This window comes from Bos taurus, chromosome 18, assembly GCF_002263795.3.
Source record: "Bos taurus isolate L1 Dominette 01449 registration number 42190680 breed Hereford chromosome 18, ARS-UCD2.0, whole genome shotgun sequence".
Taxonomy (NCBI): domain Eukaryota; kingdom Metazoa; phylum Chordata; class Mammalia; order Artiodactyla; family Bovidae; genus Bos; species Bos taurus.
In genome coordinates, this window is record NC_037345.1 from 9257909 (window position 1) to 9282019 (window position 24111).

The 24111-nt window shown below is 43.6% G+C and overlaps 1 protein-coding gene and 1 pseudogene across 2 annotated transcripts in view; both read left to right on the top strand.

Moving 5' to 3' along the window:
* CDH13 (cadherin 13) overlaps window positions 1-24111 on the top strand; it is a 1016104-nt gene that overhangs the window by 119781 nt on the left and 872212 nt on the right. The window lies entirely within an intron of this gene.
* Window positions 8225-10472, top strand: LOC112442257 (homeobox protein OTX2-like; annotated as a pseudogene).

Sequence of the window (24111 nt, forward strand, 5' to 3'; positions counted from 1 at the left end):
TCTTTAGGGTTTTCTATGTAGAGGATCATGTCATCTGCAAACAGTGAGAGTTTTACTTCTTCTTTTCCAATTTGGATTCCTTTTATTTCTTTTTCTGCTCTAATTGCTGTGGCCAAAACTTCCAAAACTATGTTGAATAGTAATGGTGAAAGTGGGCACCCTTGTCTTGTTCCTACAGGCCAATATCACTGATGAACATAGATACAAAAATCCTTAACAAAATTCTAGCAATCAGAATCCAACAACACATTAAAAAGATCATACACCATGACCAAGTGGGCTTTATACCAGGGATGCAAGGATTCTTCAACATCCATAAATCAATCAATGTTATACACCACATTAACAAATTGAAAAATAAAAACCATATGATTATCTCAATAGATGCAGAGAAAGCCTTTGACAAAATTCAACATCCATTTATGATAAGAACTCTCCAGAAAGCAGGAATAGAAGGAACATACCTCAACATAATAAAAGCTATATATGACAAACCCACAGCAAACATTATCCTCAATGGTGAAAAATTGAAAGCATTTCCTCTAATGCCCGTGTGTTTTAAAAGGAAAGCTAGAGTGGCAAGACCAAGACCATGGTTTTGGGAACCCAATAGTTGACAGAATGTTCAGTTTCTAGATGTCCTAATTTAGAGCCCTATGACAATGCAAAAGATGCAATTGTGTGTTACCTGTTGCTTTATCTTTAAATGAGGGAGAACTGTTCAAGCAATAACAATAATATAAATAATATGTACTTTGCAACTTCTAGTGAGGATTAGGTGAGATAATGCTTGAAAAGTGATAATCTGGGTCTGGGATCTGGGTAATATAACATTTCCAGGTATTGCACATATGAAAACAAAAGAATCAAATGTTTGGAAAGAGGGAATGCAAACAGCCCTCCTCTATCTCTGACCTGCTGGAGAAGGTTCTACTTCTGTCTGTCTAGGTTTTTCCCCTTCCCTGCCCCCCATGACAAAACTGGGAGGAAATGTGGAAGGGAAGAGCTCGAGTCTACATCTAGAAATGGAACTTTAAAATGTGAGGGTGCTGGACAAGTAGATGTGAGAGTGCAGAGGGAATTTTGAAGTCCAATTTGCCTCCTTTGTGGGGCTAAATACTATAAACTGCAATTTGCATCCATTTATTTCTCATTATATCCGAGGCTATAACATGAGACCAGGAACATAGTAGATGCTCAATAAATAGGTGTTGGATAATGAATGAGGATATGAATCATTATGGAACTAGTTTTGGTTGTGTATCTCTTCATCTTCTGAGGCTGAATCACACTCACAGTCACTTCACTCATTCTTAGTTAATTCATCTATTTCTTCATGGAACCCCCTTATCTTTACATGGTTTATGGATGCCCCAGGCAGACTGAATATCATTTTTCCTTTCACTGTTTAAAGAGACTAGTGTTTGGGCATTTTGAGTTGCAGAATTTCATAATTCTTTCAGTTACACATCTCTTGAGACCCCGATTACTGAGACTATAAGCTCCTCTAGAACCATAAGAGTTTCTGTGCAAAGATATTGCCATTATGCATCTTGTGAAATGCTCCCCGCCTCCATCTTCAGCTCAACTCAACAAGTTTCCATTGAGTGCCCAGCGCTAAAAGTCTTAGATGGAAATTGATTCCCTACTCCTTCTATTTTAACTGTCAAAATCATAGACTACATTGTTTCTGACTGAAAACCCACTAACAGCTCCCTGCCAATCATCCCGTTGCTCCTTCCCAGTGCAGGCACTGCCTGGTACCATTATCAATGGGGCATCTATATTGTGAATGGTATTTATTACAAGAAAATCATGTGGCATAAAGAGAATAATTGCCTTCATAAGCATGTATTTTTTTACACTATGAGCTTCCCAATGGGAAGTCATACTGGGGAAAGCATAATTGCTAATTCCAGTGTTACACATAACTCTGAGGAGTGTTTCATGGTCCAACTCTCCGAGTGTCATTTCTTCCTGTGGAGCAGGAAGGAAATAAGCTTCCATTGAGGAATCTACACAGGGCCAGACCCTGTGAGTTCCCAGACATGTGTTTTGCCTTATAATAACTTGAGAAGTACATGGAATCATCCTCATTATGAAAAAGAACCAATTTCACCAGGCTTAAATAACTTCTCATAAAATCACCTCCTTATAATTATGTGAAATCAGGATGTAAGATGAAATTTCCTAGGGAATACACAATGACTCTTTATCCTATACTACTGTTTCTTTGGCCAAATTTAAGAAATGAAGTGTCCCCAAAAGCCACCTACCCCCAAATATTTTCCTCATCACTCCACTTCCCTATCTCAAAGTCCACCATTAAAATCATTCTTCTAAGGCTGGAGTCTTCTTAGGCTTCTGCTAAAATGGGGAATGTCTAGTGCAACCTCTTTTTTTTTCATGCTTGTGTGTGTGTGTTTTATTTATTTTTAATTGAAAGATAGTTGCTTTACACTGTTGTGTTGGTTTCTGCCGTACATCAGCATGAGTCAGCCACAGGCATACATATGTCCCCTCCCTCTTGAACCTCTCTCCTACCTCCCACCCCTCCCGCCCCTCCTGGTTGTCACAGAGCAGAGGTTTCAGCTCCCTGAGTCATGCGCAAACCCCCACTGTGTGTCTGCTTCACGTGGATAGCGCGCGTGCGTCCCTGCCGCGCTCTGCACTCGTCCCGCCCTCTCCTCCCCCGCTGTGGCCACAAGTCTGTTCACTATGTCTGCCTCCCCACTGCTTCCTGCAGCCTCTTTTTAAGTCAAGGAAAATTTATAGAATTTAGGTCGAAATGCACTCAGAATAATTTACAAAACTCCTATATACAAAGCTGGTATATTTAACACCAGGTTCAGATCATTTCTGAAGCATTGAAACTCCCCCTTTAGCTCTGGGGAGGTCTGAGGTCTGACAGACTAGGGAAACACTGCCTTTCCCAGGATAACTGAATGTTGTAAGATCCAAGGTGCTACACAGATCCTGCATTTGGTGGACTGGAGTTCACAATGGGTGCCGTTCACGTCCCCAGTATACGCTTGCCTAAGCCTAGGTTCAGACCTCAGCTCCACAACCTTCTGCCTGATTAGCTTTGGTAGTTAATCTACAGAAGTTAATCTACAGATAAATCAGTTAATCTACAGAAGTTTAGTTTCCTCATGAAAAATCGGGGATATTTCTATCTCTCTCTTAGTGTTGTTACAGGATTAAACAAGATGGTTCTGAAAAGCACTTAGCCTAATGCTGGACACAGAAAGAGTAGTCAATATGTGGCAATAATAACGGTAGCCATGGTTGTTGCTGTCTTTACTATTATTATTATCCAATACATATTATCCATTATTCAATAAGCTCCAATAGATCTGACTAAATGCCCCCTCTCCACAAATTGCTTTCTTCAGCATTCCTCAGTGCAAAACGTGAGATGTGCTTTGATGATAAAACAGAATGTTTACCTTATCTTCAAGACTCGTTTGTACCCAACATACAATTGTTTAAAAATTGCATTTTATTATAAAAATCTTCAAACCTAGTGAAAAGTTGAAGTTTGCAGTTGGCGCGTGTGCACTCACCGTCTAGATTCTGCCTTTAACATTTTATCCCCCGCATTTCTGCTGTCTCTCTCCCTCCATGCATCCCTCTATCCATCCATTAATCCACTTTGAAATGAATTTCAAAGTGAATTGTAGACATTAATATACCTTCCTCCTAAATACTTTGGCATGCATATTGTTAACTAGTATTTGTGTATACTTTTTTCTCTTTTGATGTAAAATTTACCCATGGTGAAATATATAAACCTTACATGTATATTCTCTGAGTTTAACATATGCACGCATCTTTGGAACCTAAACCCTTGTCAAGATGTAGAAGAGTCTCATTATCCCAGACAGTTCCCTCAAGCCTCTACCTAGCCAATTCTGACTCTACCCCAGCAACCTCAAAACAACCACTGCTCTGATTATTGGGTACCATGGATTAGGTTTTTTCTGTTCTAGAATTTGGCATAAGTGGAATCATGCAGCATGCACTCTTAATGCCAGGCTTCCTTCACTCAACATGTTTTTAACGTTAACCCACATTGCACCAATGCTCCCTCTGAGAGTACAAACAACATTTTTTGAGTTGCTGCCAGCAAAAATCTTTCTCATTTTATCTTGCTCCATGTTAGACTTAAATTCCTATGCCATGCACACTTGTCTCATGGTCCCTGGCCCTTGCTTTCCGAGCTCAGGGCCTTTGCTCGCGGTCTTCCTCCCTGTGAGGCCCTGGCCTCTGCCACCCCTTTCCAGCATTCTCTCCAGGGCTCATCTCCAGCCCCAGCACCCCCCTGACTCCTCTGAGGACTACCACAAGTTTCTCCCTGAGCTCTGGACAGAACTCCCAGCTCACTGATGGGTGTTGCTGCTGGTGATGTGGTCCTGCTTGTTGACTAGGAGGGAATAGGGGATGGAGAAAGGAGGTGAGCGTCCCAGGGAGGGGCACTCTTTACTTACAAGAGCCAAATTAAGCAAGGTAAGAGTGTTACCTGCAAGACCCCAAAGAGGAAAGGAGTGAGGAGAGAGAGAGAAGAAGAGCTGAGAGGATCAGCTCTGAGTGATGGATGTGAGTTGGGTTGAGGCTGATGGTTCAGAAGGGAGAGAGGGAAGCTGTAAGGACTAACTGCTCTCATATGTAAGTTGTCTAAGTACGAAATAACTGGATTGATTTTCCACATGGCTGGTGGGAGTGCTTCTCCTCGCTACACAGTCATGCAACATACATCTCATTTTCTCAAATAAACTGCAAGGAAGTCTCTTACTATTGACTGGGACAAAGTTTCATAAGGTGTTTATTTTGTTCCCTGTGGTGACCTGCACACAGGAGCCACAGTAGATACCCACTGATTGCAAATGACACCTCTCCCCTGACTATTGGTTGTAGCAATTAGTTTTATTGATATTTGGGGGGCTGATTTTAATGTGTATTTGACTGAATTGACCATCTCAGCCACTAGGCTTTGCAGCAGCTATGTCCACCAACTCTACCAAGAAAATGGGAACTGGAGACTTTTCCCATTTTATTACCATTTTACTACCATACCATGGTGACATCTCACCACGAATGTTCATGATATAAGGTCAATTTTTGTCTTAAAAATACGGTCTAGTATCAACCTCTGTTCCTGTTGCTCTAAAATTAAACCAGAACACTTCGTACCCAAAGTTTTGTCCCTCGGACTTTAAGCCTAGTGCTTACATCTGTTTATAAGCCAGCAATAACTCCCCTGGGCCTCCCTGGTGGCTCAGATGGTAAAGAATCTGCCTGCCAATGTAGGTTATGTGGGTTTGATACTTGGGTCGGGAAGATGCCCTGGAGAAGGAGGTGGCAACCCACTCCAGTATTCTTGCCTGTGGAATCCCATGGATAGAGGAAATTGGTGGGCTACAGTCCATGGGGTCACAAAAGAGTCAGACACGACTGAACCAATAAACCACCACCGTCAGCGATATCTCCACTGGAGGAGGGAAAGGGTCCAACAGCCACTGGACATCAGTCTCTTACCTCTCCATGTTTCTTACTTCCCTAACCCGGTAGACGTCCACAATTAAGACAGATTCTTATTCAGTCTAACAAGAAGATCAGAAGCAATTCAGGGTCAGCAGACTCACTTTTATGCCTTTAATATTTTGTATTTTGCCAATATTTCAAGGTACTTTGAAGGTCCCCTGCTTTCTCATGAGGGCTGGGCACGAATGTTCAGGAGCGATCATTGTAATGATATCTCTCTGATTAAAAAGATAGCTAGTGAAATTGAGATAGAACATCAAATTCAGAAACATCATTAGCAGGATTCTATTTTGGCTGGGTCTAATCTTCTGCGGGGTCACCATGTTGCCTTCAATGAGTCTGACCATTTTATATCATTTAGATTGAAACAGACCCATCATGTCACAGGCAAATGCCTTTATCATATTTAATTAACCCAACACCATGTAATAATCTCCCTGGTAATTATCCCTTGCCAGCACTTGAAAGCATGAAGGAACAAATAAATCCTCCCAGCTGCAGGTATATGTAAGCTGTAACTTGGTGTCATGGCAGAAGAATATTGACAAGTTACTGTGCAATACTAATTATACTAAGAAAATGTAAATGGCTTCATCAAAAAAAGAAAGAGCCAGATGGAAGGTTTTATATACTGTATCCTCATATGTTAGGAAATGGGGTATTAAAAAGGCATCCCGCCCTCTGGATCAGAGAAGAAGGAGGAATAAAGATACCTGTGTCTTTACGGATGCCAGACTGAACCTCCAACTGGGGAAACTGTTTGGAAGGAGGTAACATTCAGAAGGACATTAGTGGCTGTTGGTATTTAGGTCTCATGATGCTACCCAGGACATAGGTGAAGGAATATTACTTAGGCTGATGCTGCCTTTTTCTTGGAACTGACCTGTTCCATGGGGCCCTGGGCTTTTCCTTCATGCTGGCAAATAATAAATTATTCACAAAAAGACACGTACCCACCATGTGGTGAATCAGTGGGCCTGCATTGAGCTGGTTTTTCTAATGCATCAGCAAGAACAGACTTACCTGAACGCATTGCAGTTAAAAAACAAAATTCAGTTGGAAACAATAGACTTAAATCTGCAACAGCACATGGCAGAAAGGAAATTTGATTTCAAAGGTGAGATTTGGCAAGCCTGTGAATGCATTCTGCAAACTGCACAAGGAATTGGATTTTTAATAAGCGTAGAGTTAGTTCTGAGTTCTCTTCTTCATGAATTGCATACCATCTCACCCAGCTGCTGTCTCCAGCTAATGTCACCAGAGCTGAAGTGACAGCCAAAGTGTAACTGTGGCTTGGGAATCATTTGCGTCTGATTCTCTGGCTAGGTTGGGCTGCTACCTGCCATAACACATGGCTGTTATTAGCCTTATTAGAAAACAAATTTGGAAACTATTAACCGAGAAGGGTGTTTGAATAGTAATGTTCTCCCTTACTTTCCACTCCTTATTACTTCATCTGTGTGTGTGTGTCTGTGTGTATGTAGTGCTATTGTTACTCAACCAGTCAATCAAAATGCTGTTTATTATAAAAGTAATTCTCCTTAATTAGAGAATATTTGAGACATAAAAAAGGAAGAGAAAGAAAAGCACTCAAGGGTTGCAGCCCAAACATGATCATTAGTAACAATTTACTGTAGTTATTTAGAGCCTTTTTCCTTTATGCATGCATTTTAAATTGGTTTAGTTTTTATATGGTTAGACTCATCATGAATCATATATTCAATATTCTGCTTAAAAATCATCATAAGTTTAGCCTATATAATTAAATTAGCTATAATTATGCTTTGAGCTGTATTACCATTTCATACATAGATATCATTTTATAATTTTTACAGTCAGTTCTCAATGGCTACATAATATTCCTCTGTTTAGATATATCATATTTTGGTTAAGTATTTCCTTATTGTAGCATTCTTGAACTCAGTATTCTCAGTGGTTTTTTTTTTTTCTTTGTAGATTAAAAAATTTAAGCTGTGACTTTGGTATAAATTAAAATTTGTTTGCTTCATTTCATAATTCTTTTCACATTGTTTCACAGTTTTTTTATAAACATATTTTTCTTCAGTTCAGAAGCAAAGTTTTATTCTTTAATCAAACAATGAGAAAGTGCATGCTTCCTTGACAGGCCGGAAGGCCGTCCGGGGGCTTTACGGGGTCATCAGTCAGTGGGGAAGGGGCGGAGTTCTCACAGAGCGGAGCAGCTGTGGTGCTCAGGCTCCAGGTCTTAGATCCGGGCCCAGCATCCCTGCACGTGGCTCGCTGCCACCATCTTGAACTGAGTGTCGGGCGAAGCTTCTGCACTCGGTCCTCCGACCTGAGGTGTCAGCTCAGCTGTTTCGTACTTGGAAGTCTGGTCAGAGGCACTGGGTGTAAGATCTCTGTAAGTGGTCCCAGTGAGCAAGTGAAACTAGACAGGACCTAATGAAGCTCTGGTTCTTGATGTCTCATCGCAGAAAAAAATTCAGTGACAGACCAGGTGATAAGTAAGAAGTGGATCTATTTAGAGAGAAACTTAACTCCACAGACAGTGTGGGCCATCTCAGAAGGCCAGTGCTGCCTTGAGAGAAACACACTCCAGAGAGTGTGGGCTGTTGTAGTTGAGAGTGTCCTATGAACATAATTTTCAATGGTCATATATTTTTTAAAGGCAGAAAGCAGCCTTTCCATCAGGCGGAAAATTAATCAGCCCTGACAGAGAAGCAGAGCTGAGCATGGCGGCCTGTAATTAAGGGATGCATGCCCTTCGGATTATCTCATTAGTTTATCAAGAAAACATTTATTATAATTAATTCTCAGACAAGTTCTACCACTTCAAACCTACCCAACAAGGACTCTGAATCTGTCCACTCCGGGCAAAGCAAGACCTTCCGCTGGGTCCCCTGGATTTGGGCTGACTTTGCGCCTCCAAACAACCTTAGCATGATGTCTTATCTTAAGCAACCGCCTTATGCAGTCAGTGGGTTGAGTCTGACCACTCGGGCATGGACTTGCTGCACCCCTCGGTGGGCTCCCCAGCCACCCCTTGGAAACACTGGCAGGAGAGGACGATGTTCACCCGAGTGCAGCTGGATATGCTGGAAGCACTGTTTGCTAAGACCTGATACCCACACATCTTCACGTGGGAGGAGGTGGCACTGAAAATCAACTTGCCTGAGTCCAGGGTACAGGCATGGTTTAAGAATCAAAGAGCGAAGTGCCGCCAACAGGGGCAGCAGCAGCAGAATGGAGGTCAAAACAAAGTGAGACCTGCCAAAAAGAAGACATCTCCTGCCTGGGAAGTGATTTCAGAGGGTGGAACAAGTGGCCAGATCACTCCCCCTTCTAGCACCTCAGTCCCAGTCATTTCCAGCAGCAGTGCTCCTCCATCTGTCTGGAGCCCAGCCATCCCCCCATTGTCAGATCCCCCATCCACCTCCTCTCCCTGCATGCAGAGGTCCTACCCCATGACCTATACTGAGGCTTCAGGTCATAGTCAAGGATATGCTGGCTCAGTTTCCTACTTTGGGGGGCATGGACTGTGGATCTTATTTGAGCCCTGTGCATCACCAGCTTCCTGGACCAGGGACTGCACTCAGTCCCATGGGTACCAATGCAGTCACCAGCCATCTCAATCAGTCCCCAGCTTCTGTTTTCACCCAGGGATGTGGAGCTTTAAGCTTGGGTTTTAACTCAACCACGGATTGCTTGGATTATAAGGACCAAACTGCCTCCTGGAAACTTAACTTCAATGCTGACTGCTTAGATTATAAAGATCAGACATCTTCGTGGAAATTCCAGGTTTTGTGAAGACCTGTGATCTTCACAAAAATCATCTTTTTGTGGGTGATTTTTAAATATACTGTGCTGGACATTCCAGTTTTAGCCAGGCATTGGTTAAAAGAGGTAGATGGTATGATGCTCAGACTCATCTTCTGATCAATGTCCTTGAAGGCATAGAAGGAAAATGGAAGGCCTTAGTGAGGGCCTACCGACCAGCTACCAAAATAGACAAATCAGCCTACTTAATACTTAAGGTCCTGTCATAGTTCTAGGTCATTGGTTTTCCTGATTCACAAGGTGATCGAAAGCAGTCTAGCCATGTGCAACCAAATACCACCAAAAAGAAACAAGCATAACTAAATTGTGAGGGGCAGGAGGGAAGGACATAGCCTTCTTAAGCAGAGGTGTTCCAATGTTTTAGCTAATCCATGGCTGAATCTTAGGAATGGACAGTGTCTCAAGCTCATTCACGTTTCATGACCAACTGGTAGTTGGCACTGAAAAGCTTTTCAGGGCCGTGTGAATTGTGCGACTGACTGTCCTAGTTGCATTACTTTATTTAAAAACTAATGTTAATAAGGAGACAATATATAGTTTAAGAGACAGTCAGTGTGTGTCTCGTAGAAATGGTACATCTGTGGTTTTTAGTCTGTGCTAGACTTCAAAACTGGGATCTCCTGTTATTGTATGCAACCTTGAACTCCACCTCTGCAGGGTTTCTTCTGTGATTAAATAGGTTATAATTATAAGTAAATTCAGAGCAACTGAGTACTTATCTAAAAAGATTACCTTTGGCTGGAGGTGAGCTACACTGAAACTTTACAACAAAATGTCTCTGGACAAGGAGAATAAGAGAAGAGAAACGAAAGGACACTAATTCATCATGTAATTTACTGTTGGTAAGCCCAGCAGTAAAGAGACATTGGTCAATTGCTCTGACCCTGATGAATTTATAAACTGAGATCATCGTTGTTTATGCTTGCAGATGTTAACTGGAAAAGTTATATATGCATAAACCTTTCTTCCTGGCTTGGCAGATATGTATAATTATATTAAAATGGTTCTAGCACACACACACACACACACACACACACACACACAAAAGCCTCATAACGACTCCTTGGTGTTTAAGTCCTTTAGCTACTCGTTTGTGTCCAGCTACTGAGATGAAGGTGCTTTCTAACTTTTTAGAATATTAAATGATAGTTTCATTAGTTAATCAAAATGCATTATGTACCAATTATATACAAAGCACTAGGCTAAACTGGTTATATGTGTGCTTAAAGCTTTTTCAAGTTTAGGAAGCTTTACTTAGGATGTCTAAGATAGGTGCCATTGAATCAAGTGGGGTGTGTGCTTTTAAGGTTGTGGGTAGATGTTGCCTGATGGCTTTGGTGAAGCTCTGTTATTAATCTGTTTTACCACCAGCACTTCATGAGTGCTTGTTTCACCACTTCTGGGCAATAAATGTTATTTTCCCCCATGAGAAGAAGGTAGAGACCGTGGCACAAGGATCTTTACTGGATCATGAACAAAATGTTGGTCCCATCCCTTTGCACGGTCCTCGTTACTTGTTATCCTCCACTGAGCCCTGACTGCCCTGGTTTTGGGTAGGATGGAGCTCAGAAACAAGGCATGCTTGGATTTTAAGGTCACAGAGCTGGTCAACTGGGACCATAGCTTTTCCAGAAGACTCGTTCCCTCTGCAGAGGGAAAGATAAATGGAGGTCCATTTCAAGAAAGAACAGCCGAAGAGCTTAAACTCTGATTCCAAAGGGTGGTGAAAGCTCAGCAGGACTTCACACAGTCCTCCTAGCTGAGAGGACTCAGTCATCAACTATTCCAAGTGAAGCTCTGACTGGAAGGCAGGACAGACACTGTCTTTAGTAACAATAGGAACCACAGCAGCATTTATGGGAGACATATCATGAGCCAGACTCGGTGCTAATCCTCCTGGATGACTCATCTTTTTTCACTCTCCCCATAACCCTAGTCATAGGGACTTTGTTGTTGCTGTTCAGTCACTAAGTCATGTCTGACTCTTTGTGATCCCTGGACTGCAGTGCGCCAGGCTCCTCTCTCCTCCACTGTTTCCCAGAGGTTGCTCAGATTCATGTCCATTGAGCTGGTGATGCTATCCAACCATCTCATCCTCTGCTTCCCCCTTCTCCTTTTGCCTTTAGGCTTTGCCAGCATCAGGGTCTTTTCCAACGGATTGGCTCTTCACATCAAGTGGCCATATTGTTAGAACTTCATCTTTGGCATCAGTCCTTCCGATGAATATTTGGGGTTGATTTCCTTTAGACTTGACTGGTTTTATCTCCTTGTAGTCCCAGGGACTCTCAAGAGTCTTCTCCAGCACCATTATCTAATAAGGCAGGGACTTATTAGGCCCCTTTTATAGATGAAGAAATATAAACTCATAGAGCTTAAATAACTTTCCTAGTCATACAGTTTGTAACAGAATCAGGACCTGAACTCAGAGCTTTAGAAGGCACGTCCTTGAAACTGTCAGTTTGGTTCCTCTGAAGCTGACTGCGGATGAGATGTTATGTGAAAGTGACCTGTTAGAAAGATTCCTAGGCAACACGGATAGGGAGGTGGGGAAGTAAAACTGGGAAAGGGGAAGGTGAGCAAGGGTGTGGTATCAGGCTAAGTCCTAGAGAGGTAAATTTGGCCTAATCCCCCAGGGAAACTGGAGAGTTGTGGGTGGCACTTCCCTGTTGGCCCATTACGGGGGAGGGGTCTCGAGTGTTTATACCTCTGAACCAACCAGTCCAACCAGTTCTGGGGGCTTCTAGGATGAGAGACAAGCAGGAACGTAAATGCCCAGACACTTCCTGTCCTCCCTGATTACAGGCAAAACATATCCTGGCAGCCAGGATGCAGCCTTTGTAAAAGAGAAACACAGAGGCCCATGGTGTGCAGGCACTGGCTTGAAACTAACTGTTCATGAGTGTTGGATGTTAAATTGTTAGGAATTTTGCAAGCTAGTTAACCTCACATTGATAGCTTGAAATCAGCCACGGTGGGAGTAGTTACACCATGGAAATTGGCTTACATTACAAATTAGGGTTCTCCCATCCCCAGAGGTGGTTGTTAAATATTTACCGGCATACCACCGCAGGTGCTGGCTATTAGGAATGAATGCACGCTGGGACTGGTGTGCAGTAAAGTGGCAAAGAGGTCTGAGGGGATGTGGATGGAGCACTGATACTATCTGCCGCCTTGCTAATCTATAGCAAGTGCTAAATTTATTGTAAGCCAGCTCCTCCCCAACCCTCCTGCAGTCACACACACACACACACACACACACACACACACACACCCCTCCTCCAGTCACACACACACACACACACACACGCACACACACGGCAAGGCAGGGGGCCCTGAGAGGAAGGGAACTGGTAAGAAGGAGGGTGACCAGCTGGATTTCAGGGCAGAGTCACATCTCTGAAACTGGACAGGGCTGGGGTAGGAGGAATCACAGACAAACCTAGGAAGAAGCTAGATAGCAGCTAACGGAACGAGTGAGCATTTTATGGTGCCGGACACTGAGTTAAATGCTTCACGCTGGTGACTCTTCATGGGAGCCCTAAGAGGGAGAATTTACCATCATCTTCACCATCTCGTTTTTACAGATGATGAAACTGAGATTTAGAGAGGTAACTTGTCCAGCGTCATAGGGAAAGAATTGAGCTTTGAACACATTAAGTCAGATTTCAAAGGCAAATCTTTTTTAAGGCCAGAATACTTTCCTGGGAAGTCAACCCATGAGCCAGTGAGATGGGGGTATAAGGTGGTAAAAGGTTCATCAGGATGCCCCAGTATTAATACCCTAATCTTACACAGTCTGATTGTCAGAAAAGGAAATGTAGAAGGAACACCAAAACCAGAAGTAGTGGTTGGGTCTTGGTGTGGAAAGGATGGTACCCATCTCCCCTCAAGTGATGGAGTTCCAGATACACTGTCTTCCTCTCTCTGAATCAGCTCAAGGCTGGGACCCATCACACAGGATGCAGAGGCTGAGAAAGGCTGAAAAACCTGGGATATGGGCTGAGCCAGTGGACACATTTTCAATCAGGCTTGTCTGAATTCTCTTGTGGCAGCAAAGATAAATGTCCCTCTTATTCTCTGTGGTTTTCTCTGCCACTCTGTGAAAGTCCCTCGTCTCCTTCCTCTGGTTTGCCCATCCCTGGATTGATGCAGTGGTCAGCAGCGAGGAAGCGCGGCAGGGTCTTGGAAGTTGCCGCTCTAGCTTCATCACTGCCGAGCTCTGCGCCTCGTGCTTTGGTGCCCCAGGGATCCTTTGACACTCTTTGACACGAGTGGTTTTGTAGGGGGAAGAAGTGGAGGTACTTGTCTCTGGGACACAGTGGAGGCATCTGAAAATTGCCTTTGAATATTAGCTCATTCCAGTTTTCTGTTCGGGGTTTTTTATCTTGGGCCTTATTCCGTAACAGTCTAAAGCTGCCGTTCAAGTGTCATTGTTCTCCAGTACTTTTGCACTTTCTTCTCACTTACAAACATAAAGTAACTTCACTGAAGCAAATTGAACATAAAACCTTTCTTATTTTGCCGGTTACATTTTTTTCATTTTTTTAAATTTAATTTAATTTTATTTTATTTTTTAACTTTACAATATTGTATTGGTTTTGCCATATATCAACATGAATCTGCCACAGGTATACACGTGTTTCCCATCCTGAACCCTCCTCCCTCCTCCCTCCCCGTACCATCCCTCTGGGTCATCCCAGTGCACCAGCCCCAAGCATCCAGTATCATGCATCAAACCTGGACTGGCTACTCGTTTCATATATGATATTATACATGTTTCAATGCCATTTTCTTAATTCATCCAAGAATATTGTTTTCCTTTACATCTAATTATTCAATGGAGCTTCCTTTTAAAAAAAAAAAGTCTGTCTACCACTAAGTCAAGAATGTAGATCTGGGGCCATACTGCCTGGGTTTGAGACCCAGATCTTCCATTTACTGTGTACAACTTTAGATCTGTTCCTTACTTTCTATATGTGTTGGTTTGTCCATCTGTAAATTGCAGCTACTTAACAGTACTTTTCTCACAGGTTATTGGGAGAGAGAAGTGGGTGCATATGCACAGAGCCCTTAAAAATATGTCTGGCCCAGAGTAAGTGCTGTGTATTGTCAGCTACAACCATGTATTCTTCAAGTTTTAATCTTGACCTTCAAGAAAGAATTCTTTTATTCAAGAAGCATTTATTCAGCACTTAGCATATGCTTGTTTTTTTGCTATGCTTTTCCTTATCTATTTTGTCTACTACAACTTAATTCTCACCACTGCACGTGTTAAAGTCATTATTGTTCTTGTCTTCTGGGGTCTGAACCCTGGAAGCTCCATGTGCCAGGTGTGCTGCCCAGGATTGGTGAGGCTGTGCTGTAACCACAGACCAGCACAGGTCTCAGAATTTGTTCACAACACAGGTTTAGTTCTCTCTCTTGAGAAACCAAGTCAGGGAGCACCCCCCTGTGAGGGGGCTGTGTGAGCGAGGCTGCCGTCTCTAATTGCCCCTCCAGGACTAACTGTGCTCCTACAATTGCTACCACTCAGAAAGAGCATTGGGAAAGTCCCCTCGGAGATGCTGTGACCTGGAAAGGAAAGGGGCCACTTCTGCCTACAGCCCACGTGCAAGAGCACCTCGAGGTCTCTGCCTAGTGGTCTTAGGAATCGTAACCCTCCTACGTGCCTGGAAGGAGAACAGGGCAGGGTGCAGTGGGCGATGGAAGTCTTCACCACCCACATGTGATTTTGAGCGCAATGCTTAGCCGTTCTAAGCCTCAGTTTCCTTATTCGTGAAATGGGAATGGAAATTGTACCTACTACTACTACGTATAGTTGTGATACGGAGTGAATGAGATATGAGAATGTAAAGCTTTTAGGACAGTACCTGGCACACAGGAAACAGCCATTTTGTGGTCACTAGTATCATTCTCTGCAGGAGAATAAACAGTGCTTCATAAATCAGGGGTTTCCATAGCCACCGCTTTGGATTCAATCATGAGTGAACTTGAGTTTCAGCTCTGTCACTTACCGTCTGTATGAGCCTGGGAAGTATTTTGCCTTCTCTTACCTTCACTTTCCTCATCTACAAAATGGAGTGGACTCATACCCTTCTCACAGGCTGTGTCAAGGGTAAGATCACGAACATGTATTGATTCTTCAGTAAGATGAGCCAAGTGTTTAAAATCTGGTGCATCAGCTGAAGAAACTGAGCCACAGAGAGGTTAAGTAAGATGCTTGACGGTCTCTAGTACATTGGTGAACATTGGAGCTAGGATTGAAAACCAGGTGGTTTGGCTTCTCAGCCAATGACCTTAACTCGTACACCTCACAGCCTCCCGGAGACCCCACTAAGAAAGCTCCCAGCACAGGGCCAGATACACTGCTGATCCCCTCAGCATCAGTGCATTCCTTCTTTGCTTGAATGCATGCTGAAGAAAATATCCTTTAGCTTGTTCCTGGACTAGATTCCTTTTGAGACATATACTGTTGGCTGTTTTCTGTGAATGGATGGAGGTGTGAAAAGAGGAATAGGAAAGGGTAGTATTTATGCCATGTGCCTTTGCAAGAGTCTCAAAACCTGTATACAAAAGAGCCTAGCACAGAGTTGGTGCTCACTGAGCAGGAGCCCTTGATTATTTTTAATAAGCGGTCATGCTTATGGGGGGGTCTCAGGAAAGTGGGACACGCAAAAGGACCGGATGGACAAAGTGGCAGATCTACTAATACACAAGCAGCCTGCAGGCAGGGGGCTTCTCACGTAAGAGTCTATTCGGTTTTGGAAGCACTGGCTTCAACTGAATGAGGAGGTTAAATCCATACTCTGTGTTCTGGTTCCATTGTACCTTGATGGGATGACTATGAAGTTGGCTTTCTTACCAGAGTAAACACCGGTAATTAAAGGTATAATAAGACATGGGGGAACTGTCTTGGGAAAGAACTGGTGAGGAAACTTCATTCTGCCCTTTCTCTACCAGGGAAGAGGTAGGGGGTTCCACTTCCTGCTTTAGTGCAGATAGAGAACTAAGTGTCCTAGCACTTTGCACAGAACTAAAGCCCTGGAAATTTTGGTTAAACCCTGAGACTCAGTTACCAAGCTCAAAGTCAGTTTCTGCTATGTGCCAGATACTGTGCTTTTCACAGACATCCACTTTACCTTTCTCAGAAAACTGATGAAACCAAGGCTTTTATACCTACTATACAGATGAGGAAGTTGAAGATCAGCCTAGCGAGACCTGATGTCAGTCCAAATGTTGTAGAACGGACAATCAAAAAGATGTAACATTGCGGAGATGTAGTGTCAAGATGGTTCCAAGGCCTTTATGTTCCGTAACTCCACAGCATGTTCTTTGTGAACGGTATCCCCTAGAGCTGGGCAATTGAGGAGCCCTGTGTGGGCATGAGCTGAAACATTAAGTAGATGCAACAGGCCTTGTCTTTCCTGACAGTTTTGTACTCTGGTCCATAACATCTCTATGTTGCTTGTCTAATGCTATGTAACAAATTACTCTAAGACTGAGTGGCTTAAAATTGCAAAATTTATTATCTCAAAGCTTCTGTATGCCAGAAATAAGATGAGGAAACTGAGGTACAGAGAAGTTACCCAACATCACATAGCTGGTTGGTGCTTAGGTTGGTGCTTTGGCTACATAAAGGCTGTAGTCATCTCTAGGTTCTACTGGGCATGGGTTCACTTCCAAGCTTACTTATGAGGCTGGTGGCAGGATCCTGTCCTTGAGGCTGCTAGGACCTTACCTCCTTGTTGGCTCTTGGCTGGGGGAAGCCTTCGGTTCCTCGCCATATGGACTTCTCTGTAGATCAGTTCGCAACATGGCAGCATGCTTTTCCAGAGTGAACAAGAGAGAAGACACAAAGATCCAAAAGGTCAACAAGACAGAAATCATAGGCTTTAGCAACGTAATCACAGAGGAGGCATCCCACCCCCATTGCTGTATTCTATTAATAAGAAGCAAGTCACTAAGTCCATTCCATACTTAACAGGAGGGGTTACCCAAGAGCATGCATGCAGGATGGCAGGGATCTCTGAAAGTTAGGTACAGCCTACCACACCATCTATGATTACCTGAATGCAAAATAATGCTTCAAATTACTTATGCTGAGTAAAATTGTCTTTCCAGATAGACTTGCTTGTCTTGAGAAGTCAGGCGCCCCCTTGTACCCGCCTACATACTCTTCATAGCATAAAGCATCCCATTCTGCAAAGTCCAGGATAGCCATCAAGCTTTACTGGTCTAGACATATTAAGTCTCTTTTGATAACTTTCTATCCAGCTGCTTTGATCCATGATGCTAAAGCCAGGAGAGCTGCTAAGTTCTGAGTGATGCAGCATCGCCATGTAGCTGCCATGTCCTTTCTACAAAGTACGTGCTGGCCTTTGAAGTAGTCTCCCTGGAGTGGAAGACTTTCTGCTTTCTCATGATGCAGACTTTGCCTCAGACCCCATTGCAGCTCCTCTTTGGGAATGGCCTTTGGAATCCCACCAAAACAAAACAAAAATCTGCCTCCTTTCTTTAAGATGTGATCACCAGGAAGTATTTATTACCTATGGCTGGCTGGGAGGCATCCCCTTCCTTATTTATTATTCCATTTTCTTCCTAGAACTAAGAGTTTTGATCTCAGCCCTAACCAGAGCCCTAGTATAACAGCTTTATGCTTTGGGCACATAGGCGATAGGAACTGGTATTTAATCATTTCCAAATTTAAGACATGGCAAAGACTACCACCCCCCTTCCTGTCTTTCAATAGGGGATTTAAAATGTTAGATTGACTGTCTCGGGGACTGACATCCTAGATTGTCAATCCTGGGATAGTTTTAAATAAAAGTGTATGTATGCGAAAAGAGAATGATCAGGAATCCACCCTGAGGATTGCTGGGTATGTTCATAAATCTCAGATGGAAATATTGAGATCCCAGAGAGTGAGGAAAGGTGCTGGGCTTTGTAGCAGAAATGAAAGAAAGCCTTGAAGTGTAAAGATTGGGGCGGGAGGAGGATAAAGCTTGAGGAATCAGCCTATTAGAAGTTACTTTTTAAAAGTAACTTAAAAAAGCACAAGTCTACGCCATGTGCTAAGTTTCATTATAAGCACTTGAAACATTTAACTCCTAGGAGGAAAGTGTAAGTTGCCCCATTTTACAGATGAGGAAACTGAGGGACAGAGAAATTGAGCACTTGCCCAGTGTCACACAGCTGGTAGGAAGCAGTCCATCTTAAGAACCTATGTCTCTACCATTGCACTTTGCTGCTTCCCAGAACCATCCATCCAGAACAAAGCAGAGGCTGCTCCAGGAATTCCTGTGCAGAGCTCAGGGGTCCCTGTGAAATCAGGCTGCTTGCACAGCAGGGCTTATTCTCCGGGGTTCTGGAGAAATGATTGCTTACCTGAGGCAAAAGTAATTTAAAGTAGGTTGTGCAGAAGAGAGGATTTGGGAGTGGATGTAGAAGGATGGTCAGTGGTTCCAAAGAGCAGGGCTGTAGGAGGCAGAAAGGAAAGCCAGAAAAAATGGGAAATGAGGATTTAAACTCACCTAGGAATTTCCCCGTAACCAATCAGCTCTACTTTGGGAACTTCCCCGGGTACTACCCTCTCCCACTGGAACCAGATAGCTGGAGTTGTTTAGACTGGGGAATGCAATGACCCAGGGTGTCTGTGTGAATGTGTGCTTACTCTCACATTTTTGTGTAGTTGATGGTGGCAGGAGGATACTGGGGGGAGGTTAAGTGCAGACAAGGGAAAGGAGGAGGGTCATGTCTTGTCGCACACACATATCTTTGACAGCAAATCAATCTGTCCCCCAAAGAGCCAGGCACATCTGTACATGTGTATTACATCAGTGGCACCTTTCCCAGACAGGTGCACTTCCAGGGACACAGTCTCTGCCCTTGTGCCAAGAGCAGATTTCTTTTGCCCAGGATCTCAGGTGTATAGGTGATTGATATAAACAAACTGAAAACTTGGTTTAAATCAAGCAATGAGTTTTGCAACACATCTAATGACACAATCTCTTGTTCCCTTTTCATTTGTAGCAACTGGGGGGAGAGGAAGGCTACTGCTGCTGCTGCTAAGTCGCTTCAGTCATGTCCAACTCTGTGCGACCCCATAGATGGCAGCCCACCAGGCTCCCCCGTCCCTGGGATTCTCCAGGCAAGAACACTGGAGTGGGTTGCCATTTCCTTCTCCAATGCATGAAAGTGAAAAGTGAAAGGGAAGTCGCTCAGTCGTGTCCGATTCTTAGTTACCCCATGGACTGGAGCCTACCAGGCTCCTCCATCCATGGGATTTTCCAGGCAAGAGTACTGGAGTGGGGTGCCATTGCCTTCTCCGAGGGAAAGGCTAGTACTATACATTTAAGAGGAAAACCATGGGCATATTTACAGACCCAAGTGCTTACAACAGAATTGGTTTATTAGAAAGTGCTGTCTTCACGTCCCCTGCAAAAATTCAAGGAAGGACCTGGGGATTCAAGGAGGTGGAGGAGCCCTCTCTCATTGCCAGTCCTTCCTGTGCTGTCTGATAAAGGGTGTAGCCAGCAGGCTAGAAGCAACTGCAGGGGAGCAAGGGATATAAATTTTCAGTCATGACAGTCCCTAAAGGATAAATGACAGCAGCCTGTGCAACGTGCCTTCTGCTCATTTTGAACTGACTCTTCTCTTCCACACCCGAGCTGACATATTAGTAAATTGATGCCAGGTGATGCTGACATTTTGTAATTATCACTATCTATAATTTTCATCTTATTCCATTGAATATTTTGATCATTTAAAATAGAGTAGCATACCTAATAGTGGTCATTAGTTTAGCTCAAGGGAAAATTCATGGTTTAATAAACTCACTCTAGAAATAACTTACCAAAATTACAATTGGCATGATTACCTTCCTATTTTTTCATAAAAAAATAAAGCAGACTAATTTTATCCAAGCTGACAGCTTTTCTCTTTCAAACTGGCTCATTGTTCTATTGTTTTCTTAGAGGAAGGAAGGGACATCCATAACACAGTAGTAGTAATAAAAAACGCAATAACCGAACACACGAAAACAAGGGTTATGTTTCATCTTACCTTTGGCAGGAGCTGAACACTGTACATTCTCTTATTTTCTGACTCACCATGGACTGGAGCGAGGAGAGCCCTGTGGCTTTGAAACAAGGTCACGTTTGGGGGAGTCGGAGTCAGAACTCTGGCCTGCTTGTCTGAAGGGGCCGCTTTGTGAGGATAGACTGGGCAGGCAGCGGTTCTGGGCTTGACTCCCTTTCTTCCCTCAGTGCCGTTTTTGTTTTAAAGGTATCTTCTGCAGCCCACCTCTAGGTTCTTTTTAGGTATCATTTCTGAATGATAAAAGGGCCAGTTTTAACATGTAGGCAATTATTTTTTAAAAGGTGCTGGGTCAGTTTTGACTGTGGCTGGGCAGTGCTGTTGGGCGACCACAGGGGAGCTTTTCGCCAGTTGGCCAATAGGTGGAAAATTGGAGTATTCCCCGTATTCCTTCAACTCTGGGGAACACAGTCCCCAAGGGGCCTGCCTGTTGTTTCACTTGCTGGCAGTTTGGGGCTTGTGAGTTTATTTAAGGGATTAATGGTTGGAGATTATCTTAGTGGAAGTAAGCAAGGTTAAAATACATATTGGCGCCCTGATGGTTGAGGTCATTCTTCATTTATTCATCTAGCTACCCACTCACCCTCACTCATCAAGCATCTGGTCATCCTGTATTCACCTACCTATCCATCCACCCATCGATTAATCCATCCATTTATCCATCCATCCATCCATGCACCAACTCATTTACCCACCTGTTTACCTATAAATCCATTTATCCATTCATGCTTTCATTCATGCTTTCAACGCTCAACTACCCTCCCATCCATATACTCTTATCCATCCATTCAGCCACCCATCCTTAAAAAATAATTTAGCAAACATTTATCAAACCTCTAGGCTTTGGTAAAAGAGACATTTAAGTCACAGTTCTGTTCTTAAGGGGCTTATCATATCATACAAGAGTCATAAGCAAAAATTACATAGTAGAATGCTGAGCTCTACTATAGGGAACTGTGCCATGTGGCTGTGGGAATTCTCCAAGAAGGACCGGCTTGCTTTGAATGATCCAAAAATGATGTGCATTTGCAAAGCATAATGTTGCACATGGTAAATATGGGAGTTACTACTGGGTGGGAAAAATGACAACAGGAAATTAGGCAGTGGATGAATGTCCAGGCCCTAAGTTCTCTCTGCATATTGGTTTGCTGTTCAGTAGAACCCCTCATATGCAGGTGGGGACCCTGCCAGGAAGCAGAAAGTATTGGGGTATTGGGGTATTAATGCACCAGGCAGGTGAAGGAAACGGAAGCAAGGCCTCAGAAAGCCAAACAAAGGAACTAGGATTCAGGATGGGCATCTGGTTCTGAATGAAGGGAAACAGAAAAGAATAAACTAATGGAGGGATGAAGAGATACACAAATGAACTACATATATATGTGGATAAATACATCTTAGGTTATAGACCAAATTGCAAACTCATATTCAATCAACATAGACACTGAATATAACTTTGCCTGATGACATCTTTGACCAAAACCAAGCCAATAACAGCAACATCAGCTCCATCACAATGCACAGGCAGCAGCCGGCCTTCTCTCTGCTTTGCTCTTGCTGTTGGTGAGCCTGCGGGAATCCTCACAGGCACAAACTGCCTTTCAGCTCCAACTGCCTGGCACTCAGCTCTGCAAAGAGGCCTGGGCGAGGCCTTTATGACTTTCCCAGAGGCCTCTGGTCTCTATTGAAACACAGCAGCTGTTACCAGGGGCAACTCCACTTCCCAAACAAGAACATAGGCTGTGTGGAGCTTTTCCAGGTGCTGTGGGCCCAGCATTGCCAAAAATGCCCGAGACTCACACAGTCTCCTCCCCACCATGAAGCTTAAATAGATTGGAAGCAAAAGCTTGTTGACAACAGGTGTGGCTCAATGTGAGAAAATGTTCCATTTCGTTATTGCAGGGTTGGCACCAAGGGGCATTTCCTGGGGAAGAAATAGGCTTCCAGGAGCATGAGAGATCCATACCCAGAGCAGAAAAGAGCTCACTTCCTCCCTTTCAGGTCCGAAGACCCCACCACTAGATGAGCAGGTGCTCCTCATATGTACAGAGGTTTCCATAGCCAAAGGAAGGCTGGGCAGGGAGGTGTGGGCTTCCCGGCCAGGAAACTCCAACCAACTGACTGACTAGGCTCTTTGTGCTGGTGGGGAAGTGGCTGCATTTTCATTAACTCAGCTAGATTAACTTGCTCGGCAGAATCTGACAAAGCTTGAGACAGAGATTGGGCTCTGAGGGCACAGAGAGGCAACCTCTAGGAGGTGGGGGTCCAGCCGTGAGACTACTTGACAGAAACCCCAAGGACATTAGAGAACTTTGATTCATTTGAAAAATCTGGCTAGTGATTCCTTCTATCCCTGACCTGTCGTAGGGGCAAAAATAAATTCTGCACTGAGCTAAATAGAATTGGTTGCTACGTGATATTCTAATTTCCGTGAGAAAACTGTTCAATTTTCTACTTCTTTGAGATGTCCTCGCCTTCTGATTGTAAGGGGTCATCCATACTAGGGTTTTACATGCAAATTACTAGAGCAACAAGTAAGGATAGAGAGAAACCTAAGAGGCAATGGCAGCTCTCTTATAAGAAACACTAGTAATCAGAGTATTCTTAGTTATTAAGGATTAAGTCCATGGAGGGAAAGAGTTAAATGGATTTAGAAAATTTTTGTTAAATACAGATTTTTTTTCATAATATTATACTTTGTCAGAAACTCAATTTGCTTTTTCCTTCTATCTCCTCGGGCTCCACATATACGTTCCCATGGAGCTGTGAGTGTGTATGTGAGGAAGGTAACCATTTTTCACTCATTTCCAAGACCTAGAATCCTATGTATTCGGATCCTAATGTATTAGGGTGGGCAAGGATGGTGCAGGATCAGATTGACCTTGAAAGTTCAGTGGTTTAACAGTACAGACTTCATTTCCTACTCACGCAGCAGTTCTGGGCCAGCTGTTGAGGTCTGAGAGTCTCTTCCATGAGGTCATTCAGGAACCCAGGCCAATAGGCGGCTCAGCCATTTTCCATGTATCAACATCCCAGTCCACCAGAGTGAGGGACTGTCACAGCTGCTCACAGGGAGGTTTTTATGACCTGCAGCTCAAAGTGGCACACAGCCGCCCCTCATGGTCACATGACCACCTACCTGCAAGGGAGGTTGGGAAATGTAGTCCCACTGAAAGAAAGGAGCACTGATTAGGGTGGACAGCTTACGGTCTCCTCCACACACAGCTTTCATCATTGTTGTTTGATCCCCTCACTTACTGGAGGCTTGCTGTGAACACTGCGTTGTGATAGGAGCTGAGGATATAGGGAAGGAAGAAAAAAGTGCTAATGACTAACTGTAAAAGTCATTAATGACAATTTTGATAAGGGCTACACGGGAAAGCTACAGGGCAGCATGACAGCTGGTAACTATCTCTAGGTGAAGGGGAAAGAGGAAGATTTCTGAGAAGTGACCTTTGTGCTGCAGACCGGAAGACAGACAGACAGCCAGGCTACAGCATGAGGAAGAGCATTTTCAGAAGAGGAACAGCAAGTGAAGAGCTCTGAGGCAGAAAAGAAGTTAGAACATTTTAGACCCCTCCAAGAGGGCAGTGGGGGCTTATGAACATTGAATAAGCCATAGATAAGTTTGAATGAAGCAGGAAATATGGGTGGGGATGA